Source organism: Diceros bicornis, unplaced genomic scaffold (assembly GCF_020826845.1).
Source record: "Diceros bicornis minor isolate mBicDic1 unplaced genomic scaffold, mDicBic1.mat.cur scaffold_122_ctg1, whole genome shotgun sequence".
Lineage (NCBI taxonomy): Eukaryota > Metazoa > Chordata > Mammalia > Perissodactyla > Rhinocerotidae > Diceros > Diceros bicornis.
Genome location: NW_026691042.1, coordinates 555108 through 566642, shown reverse-complemented (window position 1 = coordinate 566642; position 11535 = coordinate 555108). Strand labels below are relative to the sequence as shown.

The 11535-nt window shown below is 42.4% G+C and overlaps 1 long non-coding RNA gene across 3 annotated transcripts; it reads left to right on the top strand.

Moving 5' to 3' along the window:
• The first annotated feature begins 4330 nt into the window (after positions 1–4330).
• Positions 4331–9658, top strand: LOC131402515 (uncharacterized). Of its 3 annotated transcripts, XR_009218734.1 has the most exons (4): positions 4331–4623; positions 5322–5480; positions 6690–6771; positions 7915–9658. It is a non-coding gene; the product is annotated as an uncharacterized LOC131402515 (long non-coding RNA). The 3 variants fall into 3 exon arrangements; XR_009218733.1 differs by lacking the exon at positions 4331–4623 and having other exon boundaries at positions 5128–5480; XR_009218735.1 differs by lacking the exon at positions 4331–4623 and having other exon boundaries at positions 5128–5480; positions 6722–6771; positions 7915–9657.
• Positions 9659–11535: the final 1877 nt, after the last annotated feature.

The window sequence follows — 11535 nt, the reverse complement described above, 5'->3', positions numbered from 1 at the left end:
GATCAGACTGGTAATTTTGAAAGACAGTATGGCTACCAGATGGCAGGAAAATGAGGAAAAAAAGGAATAAATTGAGCTCCAAATTTTTGTCCCAAGTAACTGAGGTGAGGAAAGCTTGAAAGAACAGTGAGTAGATTTAAGAATGAGGTGTTAAGAAAGGTTGAATCACATTTTTGGTTTGGGCCTAGCTAAAGTTGAGCTGTCCCTTATGATACACACGGACTCTTGGAATAGGCAGTTGGATACTCCATTTTAAAGCTCAGGAGAAAAGGCCAGGCTGGAGATACAAATCCAAAATTATAAGCATAGAGATGATATATAGAGCCATGGAAATAGTTGGGATCAATTAGTAAAAACGAAAAGGAACTAGGACAAGACTTTATATTCTAAAAATTTAGAAGTTAAGAAGAGAAGGTTAAAAACTAGGAGAGTGTGACATATTGAAAACATAGAGGAAGAGATGTTTCAAGTGGTCAAAATTATCAAATACTAGTAAAAGTTCATGTAAAAGAAGTATATAGAAAAGACATCAGCAAATTGTACCTAAATCTAATTTTTTAAAAGAAAAATTAAAAATAACATTAGTTATGAGATTTTTTTAATATAGAAGAAAATTATCAAGGATGATGCCTTCAGTCTTTTTTTCAAAGCTGTTTGCATATGTTTTGTAAGAAAACTTTTTATGTATAACAGTCTCATGTATCTTGCTATTTCTTCTACTATTTGTAGAATTGAACACTGCATTTCACAATCAATCAGATTATTAAAAGTTGTATTAAAAAGATGAAAAAAAAAAACACATGGCCTTCATAATGGCTCTTTAGTGGGTTATTGGAAAGAAAGTAAATTGGAATGAATTGAAAGGAGAATGGAAGATGAGAATGGGACATGGCAAGTTTAGTCCTTTCCTTGAAGGAAGAGTGCTGAGAAGGAGAGAAGAAAATTCGGGTTCTTGTTGGAGGGGACAAGGGTTGGGAAGTTTTTTTGTTTGTTTGTTTGCTTTCTTTAAAATGGGGGACAGTAAAGCGTGTTTATGCACTGATCAAGTAGAAAATGTGAAAATGATGATGCAGATAAGAAATATGACATTTGCAGAAGTGAAGTCCTTTAAATATTACTATTGTGGTAATAAATGATAAATAATATAGAGAAGGCATCTGTTCAACTTATAGTATGCTTCTATTTTTTTTATCATACATAACAATAATTTACTGAAAAAATAAAATTACATAGTATGAGACTTAAGTCCAATTTATATCAGGAAATGAACACTATTTTAAATAAATTCAAATATTAGAAAATATATAAAAGGTTGGAACAACAGCATGAACCAACTTAAACTACTTATATTTCTAGAACACTAGACTCGAATGCAGAAAATATATTTCTTCCAGGTGCACATGAAAATTTACAAGGACAAATTATATTTTTAACCATAAAATAAATCTCAGTAAATTTGAAAGACTGAAACAATTAAGAAAAAAAATTGTCTACAACAATTAAATTAGGAAATAATAAAAATAAGATATCTCAAAATTTCTCAAATATTTAGAAATTAAACAAAATTATTCAGAATAAAAATGGGCAAGGAAGAAAATAAAATAGATATTAGAATATATTTTTAATTAAAATGTAATGAAAACATAGGATATTGAAATTTGTGGGATGTACCAAATGCAGTACATAGAGGGAAATTTATAGGTTTAAATAATTATATTAGGGAAAAAGAAAGTTGTAATATCATTGATTTTTGCTTCAACTTAAGAAGCTAGGAAAAAAAAGAACAAATTAAATTCAGAATATTTAAAAGAAAGCAAATTATAAAATAAAGAGAATAACTCAATAGAATAGAAAATGTATAAATAATAGGAAAATCAAAAAGTATGAAAAATTAATAAACTCCTAGTAAAACTGGCCAAGACAAAAGAGAAATTGCAAACTACTAATATCAGTAACAGAAGAGGAGGCATTACTACAGAAAATAAACGGTTAATAATGGGATATTGTGAAGAACTTGTTAGCATAAATTTGACAACTTAAGGGAAAGGAATACATTTCTTGAAAGACCTGCGTTTTCAAGATTGACATAAAAGCATACAATTTAATTAGGCCATATCTACTAAAGATATTGTATGTTTAATCAAAAACCTTTCCATGAATATAACTCCAGGTTTGGATAACTTCACTAAGTGAAATCTGTCAAACATATACGAGGGAAATAACACCATTTTAACATAAACTCTTTTGAAAAATAGAGGAGAAGAGAACAGGATGCAATTTGTTTTATGAAGCCAGCATATCCCTGATATCAAAAGCTAAGAAAGATAGCTAAAGAAAAAAGACCAATATTCTTCACGAACATAGATGCAAAAATTCTTGACCAAGTTATCAAATCAAATTCAACAATATATTAACAACATGGCTAAGTTGGTTTAAAATTTGGAAAGCAAGCAATGTTAATTGCCACATTTTCCCATAATTGAGGAAAAACATCATATGATCATCTTAATAGACGAAGACAAAGCATTTGACAAAATTTAATGTCCATTCATAGTAAAAACCCTCAGCAAACAAGAAATAGAAGTGAATTTCCTCTATCTCAAAAAGTGCATTTAGAAAATATTGTACAGAAAATATCACATTTAATGGTGTGGTATACATCCTAAACCCACGGGATCCTACAGAAACATTGAACTAGTAAGTGAACTTAGCAAAGTTGCAGAATACAAGGCCAATTTGCAAAAATTAATTGCATTTCTATATACTGTAACAAAACATTACCATGGCACTATATTTCAAGTACCTAGTAAAAATCTAGCAAAAAAATATGCAGTTTTATAAACTGAAGACTAAAAATCTTTGTTGAGAGAAATTGAAACAGACCTAAATAAATGGAGAGATATGCCATAAATAGTTGTTTAAAGAGAGTTAAATCTGCAGAGCCACTAATCATGTTTGAGAATACTTATTGAAATTAAAAATATGATTTCACAACTATTATCAGTAATGTTTGAGGAAGTATGTAGCATATATGGGAGGCTAGGAAAATAGCAATGGGCTAGTTTTGTTCCTCTAATTGAAAAAGAATTCAAGATGGAAACTGGAAACTCTGAAAGCATGACCTTGTCACTGATTCAACAGTGATATGAAGTGACACAGAGGTTTTCTAGGTAGGTCATGCTATGTCTAACAATATCCTTAAATGTCCCTTTGTGAGTAGAGTTGCTAGACTGATCATAATGGAAATATTCTTCCCTGAGGCATTAATACCAGCTGCTGTGATCTCCGAGGGCCCAACATGAGGAAGGAAGGGTCGAAGATTGGAGAGGGGAAGTTGGTTGCCTGAACATCTGTATCCACAGGCAGTTGATTGATAGATGATGTGAGAGCTCCTGGGAGACGTCAGGCAGGCTGTTATAAATGAAGTTCTTTTGTGTGTGTGTGTGTGAGGAAGATCAGCCCTGAGCTAACATCCACGCCAATCCTCCTCTGTTTGCTGAGGAAGACTGGCCCTGAGATAACATCTATTGCCAATCCTCCTCCTTTTTTTTCCCCCACCTTTTCTCCCCAAAGCCCCAGTAGATAGTTATACGTCATAGTTGCATATCCCTCTAGTTGCTGTATGTGGGACGCTGCCTCACCATGGCCGGACAAGCGGTGCGTTGGTGCACGCCTAGGATCCGAACCCAGGCGGCCAGTAGCGGAGCACGGAAACTTAACCGCTAAGCCAGGGGACTGGCCCCTAAATGAAGTTCTTCACACTTTAACTACAATGTTGTCTTAAAATTACAGGGAAGGAGAAAAAAATGGAATGAATTGAGGAAGAGAATGTAGAAGAGAGCTTTAAGAGAGTATGAGAAAGAGTAGAGAGAAAATGCAGAAAAGAAAGGAGAAAAATGTTCAACGAAGAGACAGAAAGAGAAAGAAAGGAAAAGAGGAAGAGTAGAAAGGCAGAAGGACTATGGTGGAAACATCCTTATGAGGCTATAACATGCTGGCAAACAGAAGTAGTAAGTTTAACAACATGTTAACAAAAGGAACCTCTGTGCTGATGAGAGCACAGCTGACCATCGTTCTCAGGGCACCAGAGATTAAATAGGTTACCGAGGCAGGAGATGAAAAAATAGAAAATGTGGTCACAGAGATGGAAGATTTCAGATACTAGAACTAGGGAATAAAGTGGAAGCCAGGCTCATCGCAAAGTCGTGACCCAGATAATCTCTTCCCTGTAAAGAACGTAGAAGTTTATGTTGTTTACTGATTAAATGACGAATAATGTTATAGGGAAAAAACAGAAAAGAAAAACGTTTAGGAAGAAATTTCTATATTTACGGAAATAAAAAACTACAATATGAATTCAAATAAAAGATACCATTATGTCACAAACTGTTATTTGTCCCTCAGTTCTTCTCGTTTCACCAGACGTTTGCTGGATCCATAGCCCACAGAATAACGATTAGGTTTACCACCTCTCTCTCGCTCTCTCTCGCCATTGTAACCATGTGTCAGGTATGGCTGTTGGGACAAGAGAGGAAGCGAGACCAGCAGCTTCCAGGATCTGCTCTTACCAACAGGCAAACCTGGTACCCAGACTGACAGGGACGGAGTGAGTGGATGTCTCGGGTGAGCAGTCCCACATAGCCATCGGCCTTGACCACGAGAGTCCCGGGAATCCCAACCTCATTTCCTTGTTAGGGGCCTGCGCTGTGCAGGAGGAGCCTTGAGGATTTGGGTGGAGACAGCAGAAGGGGCAGGGCTAGAACATCTCCATCAATTTACTGTTGCCTCCGAGGAAGCCTCACCAGGAGACCCTAAGAGGACGAGTTTCTTCTTTCTTTCAAACATTGTATCATATCAAGTATTGACGTTGGCCGGTGTGCAGGGGCGTCTTTGTCAGCTTTCCCCAACTATACTCTTTGCAGTTGAAATAAACCTGAAACGACTTCAATCTGACTGGAAACATTTGCCCCTGCCCAGAACAAAGCAGTCTCTATCATGATTTGAAAAAGGGGCCTCAAAAAACGCTTGGCTGATTCTAGCATCTGGTCGTCAAGGAGGCAATTGACCATCACCAGCCAATGTCAGCTCTACCACTGACTCTTCCCAAGTGTCCTCCCAATAGGTGAGAAGAGCTAGGAGTCCACCCAGCAGGAAAGCCATCCTGCTGGCTGTGGGACCCAAATGCAAATTAAAAAACCATGCCCCTGTGGAGCACCTACTTTCCTCCCTTTGGATGGGTCACTCATAATGCTCTCAACCACTCCCCACACTTTCCACAGGGTATGGCTAAAATCCAGCCCAATCTTGACTGTCTTCTTCAGGGTCATATCCCAAGACTGGATCCATATCGACATGGATGGTAGTTTATTCTTTGGTTTTCCTCTGGAATAATGGACTGTTGATGGGTCTCATTCTGTTGGATTAAAGAAGAGCATGTAGCCATTTCTTTAAACAGCGACATGTGACTACAAATGAAAATGGTTAGCCTATTTTATTTTTTTTTATTTTCAAATCTGTGTCATGGGCCAAATACATAAAAGCATAGAGATTTTTGACACTTCTTCATGACTATCACGAGCCAAACTCCCTCAAACAATACGCTCTTCACACTCCCATTGCGGTCGGTAACTGACAGTCGTCTCCAGCTGAGAAGTAGTGAGGCTTAGTGGAATCACTGTTGAGTATCCAGACACGCCCTCTGCCCAAATCTTCATTTTCTTTTCCTTTTTTTTAAAAAACCAGCTCCTCGTGATATGCTAGCACGTTATTTTGCTTCTGAGCAAATGACCTCAGTTTTGTTCACAACCTAAATGAAAATTTCCTTTCATCCCTGTATATCTGTGAATATGTCATTCACTATGAAGATCAGACCTCTGCAGCTTCATTTACTAAGAACCCAGGTCTGTGCACATCTTCTCCAGGAAGGTAGCTCAGTGGGAATACCCAGTAACGGTGACTTATTCACTTCCAGAGAGAGTTGTGTTAGCTAGATGCATGTTCTTTCTGCCGTAAACCATGAGTCATGACAGGGTTGGGATATAGAGAGTTTTGGTGCTTATGGTGAGTTTTGGGTTCTACTTGGCTGACTTTTATTTTTGTGGTAAGGAGAGAAGAAGTGGTTACGTTTTGCTATGCAATTTATCTTGGAAGTGAGGATTTCCTATGACCCCTCTTTAAAGCCCCAGATCTAGTTTAATTTGGACGTATCCCAGGATTGTAAGGCATGCTTTAAAAATCACTATTTGCAACTATATTTCTGATTCTGTGTAAATCAGAACTTTTTTGTTATAGTGTCACCAAAACAAAATATAGCGATAACTTGGATCCTGAGGCTATGTAAAACAGCCACAGCAATCTATTCTCCAGAATTTCAACTTTTAAATGTCTATCAAAACAGAGCCACCATTTTCTAAATTATAGCAAATAAATATGAGAAAGTTAAACAAACAAAATAATTTTATAGCAATGGAAAAGTATTTCTGTCAGTTTTTATTTTAGAGTTTCATGCATGACTCCATTTGAAAAGTAGACTCTGCCTTTGAAAAATGTTTAAAAACAAGTGCTCTAGACAAGAAATTGCAAACTGGCACACTGGGGGCCATCTTTGGTGAATCATAGGTTGTTTTGTCTAAATAAGGTTTTGGAAATCAGGTCTTTTATGTAAAATACACATTTCATGCTCCTATTAGAAATCAGAAGATTTTACACTCTTGTCCCATAGTGACAATGACCAACTGGCTGGAAGCAAGTAGAGGCTGCCTCTTAAGACAGGTCATGAGTTTCCGTAGTGACTAATTCCACATCAGTCCCTGTTGTCTTCCACCTCAACTCTCTTACTCACATACTTGACCCACATGGACACCCACACTCCACAGCTGTGTCTTTTCCTGTTTCTCATCTCTCAGCTGCACTTTCAATATCTCAACCAGCACATTTCACATACACTTTTGCAGACTCTGATGCTGCATGGTCTGTGTCTTTGTATTTATACTGCATAATCTCACACTGAAGGAAAATGCAGTTCATCTTCAGAAAACTCTCTGAGATCATTAGCAACAGAGTGGAGCTTGGCGAAATGACGATCAGGAGTGAGCACATCATCTTGAGACTTGGTCAGCGAGAGTTGAATGTTCACGCTATCACAATGCCGTAGGCCCCAGAGAGTACAAAAGAAATCAAAGGAATGGAACTATTTATCCACACATGAAAGGGGATGCATTTTCTCACATACCCCTAGCTCGAGTGACGGGTGTGTGGAGCACCTGCCCTTCAGCTGCCGTCTGCCCCTCAGGCAGAACTCTGCCACTCAGGGTGTTTGAAAGACATTGTCCAGACTAATCCATTGAGAAACGGCTGCCCAGGTGTTCAGATGCCTTGGAGCAAAACAGACGTGTTCTAAGGTTTATAAAAGTCCAAGACGTTTCCTCTTCTCCTAGAGTCCGTTTCATGTACTTCATCCCAGTGCAGCGAGGGCCCTGTGAACAGACACATGCAGCCTCAGATTTAAAACACCCCCTGCTGCCCCACAAGCAGCTGATGCCTGGGGATGCCTGTTCAGTGGAATAAAGATCAGGCATGTGCCCATTATCCTTACTCTTTCTCCCCAACACCTCTTCAATATACTCAGACATGGTGAGAGTAAATCTGTGTCAAATTCAAAAAAAAACCCTAAAAACCAATGATTGCTCATTTTAGTGTAAAGTAAAATGAAATTCTCGATGTTAATTAGACCTTTATTTGAAATCTCAAGAACCAGTTAAATGAATTCTTATTCACTGCCGTAAAACAATGTTTTAATGTTTTTTGCAAGACACGATAGGGCCTCCTACTGCCCGATTTGTTGAACGTGATCATTCAAGGAGAATGATCTGCTTTTAGGCAAGAACTATTTACATATGGCTCTTTTCTTTCCAGGAAAACATTTTAACCCTGCTGTTCCCATGATGTCACAAGGACTAGAGTGTTGGGGAGGACTGAGAGCACACTCTTCCTCTGGAGTATGTTAGACTCTAAGGGTCCATGACACAGGAGTGGGGAACATTTCATTCATCGAGGATTGAGCCTCTCGTGCTGGGTGTTGAAAGAAACACCAGTGACGTCCCCGTGTATTCACGTGGAGTATCTGACAGTCAGTCATTGCAGGATTACAGAAGGAGGGGCAGTTCAGAGGGGAGGCCCCGTGGAGGCAGGCATGGAGGAGCGCGTGGTGACTGACACCGAGAGCTTGTGACCCGGGCAGGTGGCAGACTCTGTTCGGTCAGAAGACTCTGCCGACTGCAGTGCATAGAAATCCACGTCCGTCCACGAGAAGTCGCAGGACGAGAACACCGCTGACAGGAAGTCACCTGTCAGAGCGTGCGGCACGAGTGGTGAGAATGTTGAGTCTGAACCAAGGTCGTGGTGTCACAGTGGTGGAAAGGCCACTGGAGGTGAAAGAAGCAGACCCAGAGTCATTTCCAAGAACAAACTGGAAGGTTTATGGGACCAATTAGGCAGAGATCCTGAGGAGGAGAGGTGAAGATGTGCAGTGGTTTCCGGCCAGGAAGAAGAGTGTTCCATGGACGGTGAGGACAGATGCGTGCTGGGCTTCTCTGAGGGCTGGGAAGACGCACGGGGAGCTTGATTTTAGACATGACACAAGTTCAGTGATGGTGCTCAACACACATGCGCCAAGGCGTGTCTCTCACACACACACAGCCTAAGAACAGAGTCCATGATCACGGCACAGCCAGAGTGGGCACGACACTGTCGCCACTGACACAGGCAGGGTGAGGGGGTTGGGCCTGTCAGGTGTTCTGAGGAGAAGTCGGCCGGCCTGAGAGTGCTGGAAGGTGCTCAATTCTCATCAAGAGGAGGGCCGGTTTCAGAGATGAGAAGAGAGAGCTGGAGAGGGGAGAGCAGAGTCAGGAAAGGGCGGTGAACCATGAAGCCGAGCAAGGAGGGTCCCTGTGGGGCCACACGTTTCCCAGAGGCCTGATAGGGTCAGAACGTTAGGGGCTTCCTCGGAGATCTCACTCTCCACGGAATGGTGAGCGCAGAGGTCAAGGGCAGGATGGAATAAGGGATGCACGGCGAGGCCTTAGTGACTGCTGCCCTGATGTACGGGAAGAAAGGCTTCCAGGTCACGCCCAGGCCCCACCAGATGTGTGCCGGCTGTGTGACAGGAGGCGGCAGGAGGAAGAGAGGGGTGAGCACTGATATGGCAGTCAGAACTCCAAGGCTCAGCGAACAGGTGGCCCCAGAGAAGAGGAGAGGAGACTTCCTCCTGGAAGGACATGCACAGGGAGAAGCTAAGGCCTGTCCTTGCAGGGGCTGGGCGTTAGTGTGCAATCTCATCGGTTTTGGGGAGTGAATATGTGTTTCTGGAGCACGCACAACATGCCGGGTGCTGTGTGGCATCTGGATGAAAACACTGAACTGACGCAGGCGCAGGTCCTCACAGGGGCTGGCAGGGGAGACAGACCTGCCGGGAGGCACGGGCAGCAGGCCCAGGCGGGGGGAGGGCAGGCCTCCACTGCAGGCCGGGAGGTAGCAGGAGGAGCCCACAGAGCCAGCCTCACCCACACAAGGACCGGGAGATGAGAAGAATTTAGGAGAAGACAGAAGAGGGTGGAGATAGGGGAATGTGAAGAAGTGGGGGCGTCCTGGGGGAGGGGAGACAGCAGGACAGCAGGGCGTGAAGCTGGTGAGGAAAGCGAGCCCCTCAAGGGTCGGGGGAGCCCCAGGAAAGCCCTTAGCTGGGCGGTCAGAAAACCAGTTTGTCAGAAGGATCAAGGAGAGATTGATGGAGCCAGTGCTGAGAGCAGGGAGCTCAGTTAGGCGGCTGTTGTAAGAAGCATGTGCTTTCCACCCGCGAGGTGCTGGGACAGAGGACGTAGATGCATATTGTAGAGAAGGTCTGAAGGATTGAGAAAGCACGGGATGGGTTTCCTCCCAATCAAGGGAGAAGGTTGGATGAAGGCTGGACACGCTGGGCGGCTGCTCCGCAGGTGACCACATCCGACCCCTGAGCTGCTGACACTCATCTGCAGAAAAGCGTGTCAGTGCTGGGTGCATATTTACTTATTTTACCAGCATTAAACAACGCTAAACAGAATCCTTGAACCTCTGAATTAACCAGACTCCAGACATTCCTGTAGAAATATCTACAGCTTTCTGGTGGACTGGACTTTGATTAAAATAACAACAACAATACACAAATCCATGTGCCGTGTCGGTGCCTCTGGGAGCCTGGAACCATCCAAGGAGACTTGGGGAAGCCTGGTGTGTAGATGGCAAGATGGGAGCCCGTGCGTCCCTGCTGCACGTCGGCCTGAGTTTGTGTCAACACCACCACAGAAGCACAGTGTGAAGACAGCATGGCTATGTGAATTTATAGGTGGGAAAATGAGGCTTGGCGTGCTTAAACCTTCCTGAGATCATGAGATTTTATACAGAAGAGGGTTGAAGGAGGCAATCTCATTGAAGGAGGTGCTTATGACACCCGGCTCAAAGGTGTGCCAGCAAACGGGGAGTTTCATTTGGATTGTGGGTCATTCCAGGCTGCCGTGAGAGATGCTAACTGGGACGCAGGACCTGACGCACCACGTGGGGCCTCGAAGCCTGACATCCAGTGACTGAGACTGGGTGTCCATCGCACTAGATGGTCCCATTTCAGTGCTGGATTTCAATGACTCTGTTTCACTGACTTGTCGTCAGTTCAAAGACTCGCCATTATTTATGAAAATGCACTGCCGATTAAACTAAAAAAATACCCTTTTATGACTTAGATGTTTTATACATATTGAAAGTGTTCCTCAATGTGTTTATTGAAATAGCTCTACTTATACCCACGTAAATCCATATATTTAGACAAAGACTAGTATGATACATCGTTATTTGGAAAGCATGAAGAGGACAGTGTAAGTGAGCTGGTGAAGGCATCATAAAACATATTCACATTCAGAGCACAGTTGTTCCAACCATACTTGACTGAGCCACAAATGCCCATGTTTTCCACTTAACCATGGCTGCCCACTGTGGCTACAGTGCCTGCGAAAGCATTTCGTAGAAGAGACTCTAATCACGGCCACGGTGTTCTCCCAGCCGCTGACACCGCTCGGCAAGTTTTGATGCTGTGGCTTCCTTGAGCTCCCAGACATGAATGGAGTACATTTAAGCAATGGTGGGGGACCACATGCCTTCCTCAGATGGGCCTTTCCATGTTTGTTGCTTGAAACACCCAGGGGTCGCCCTTGGTCAGCCACACCTGCAGAGATGACCCCCAATTTTCTCCATGCAGCGGAGGTGACACCTCTCACAACTGTCCCTGGACAAGCACCATAGGATGCCGGGTTTGCCAAATCATCCTAACATCTGAGATGGTAAACTATGGGAGACTGAGCATCGTGGGACTGATGGCCTATGGCATCCAGGACTTCTTAAAGATGATATTTTATAAGGCGTGGAACTAGAAAAGGAAACATTATTCCAATTGCTTTTGATATCCTACAAATTGCAGGGAGCATAGCCCTGATAACTCTCCCCTTTAGGATC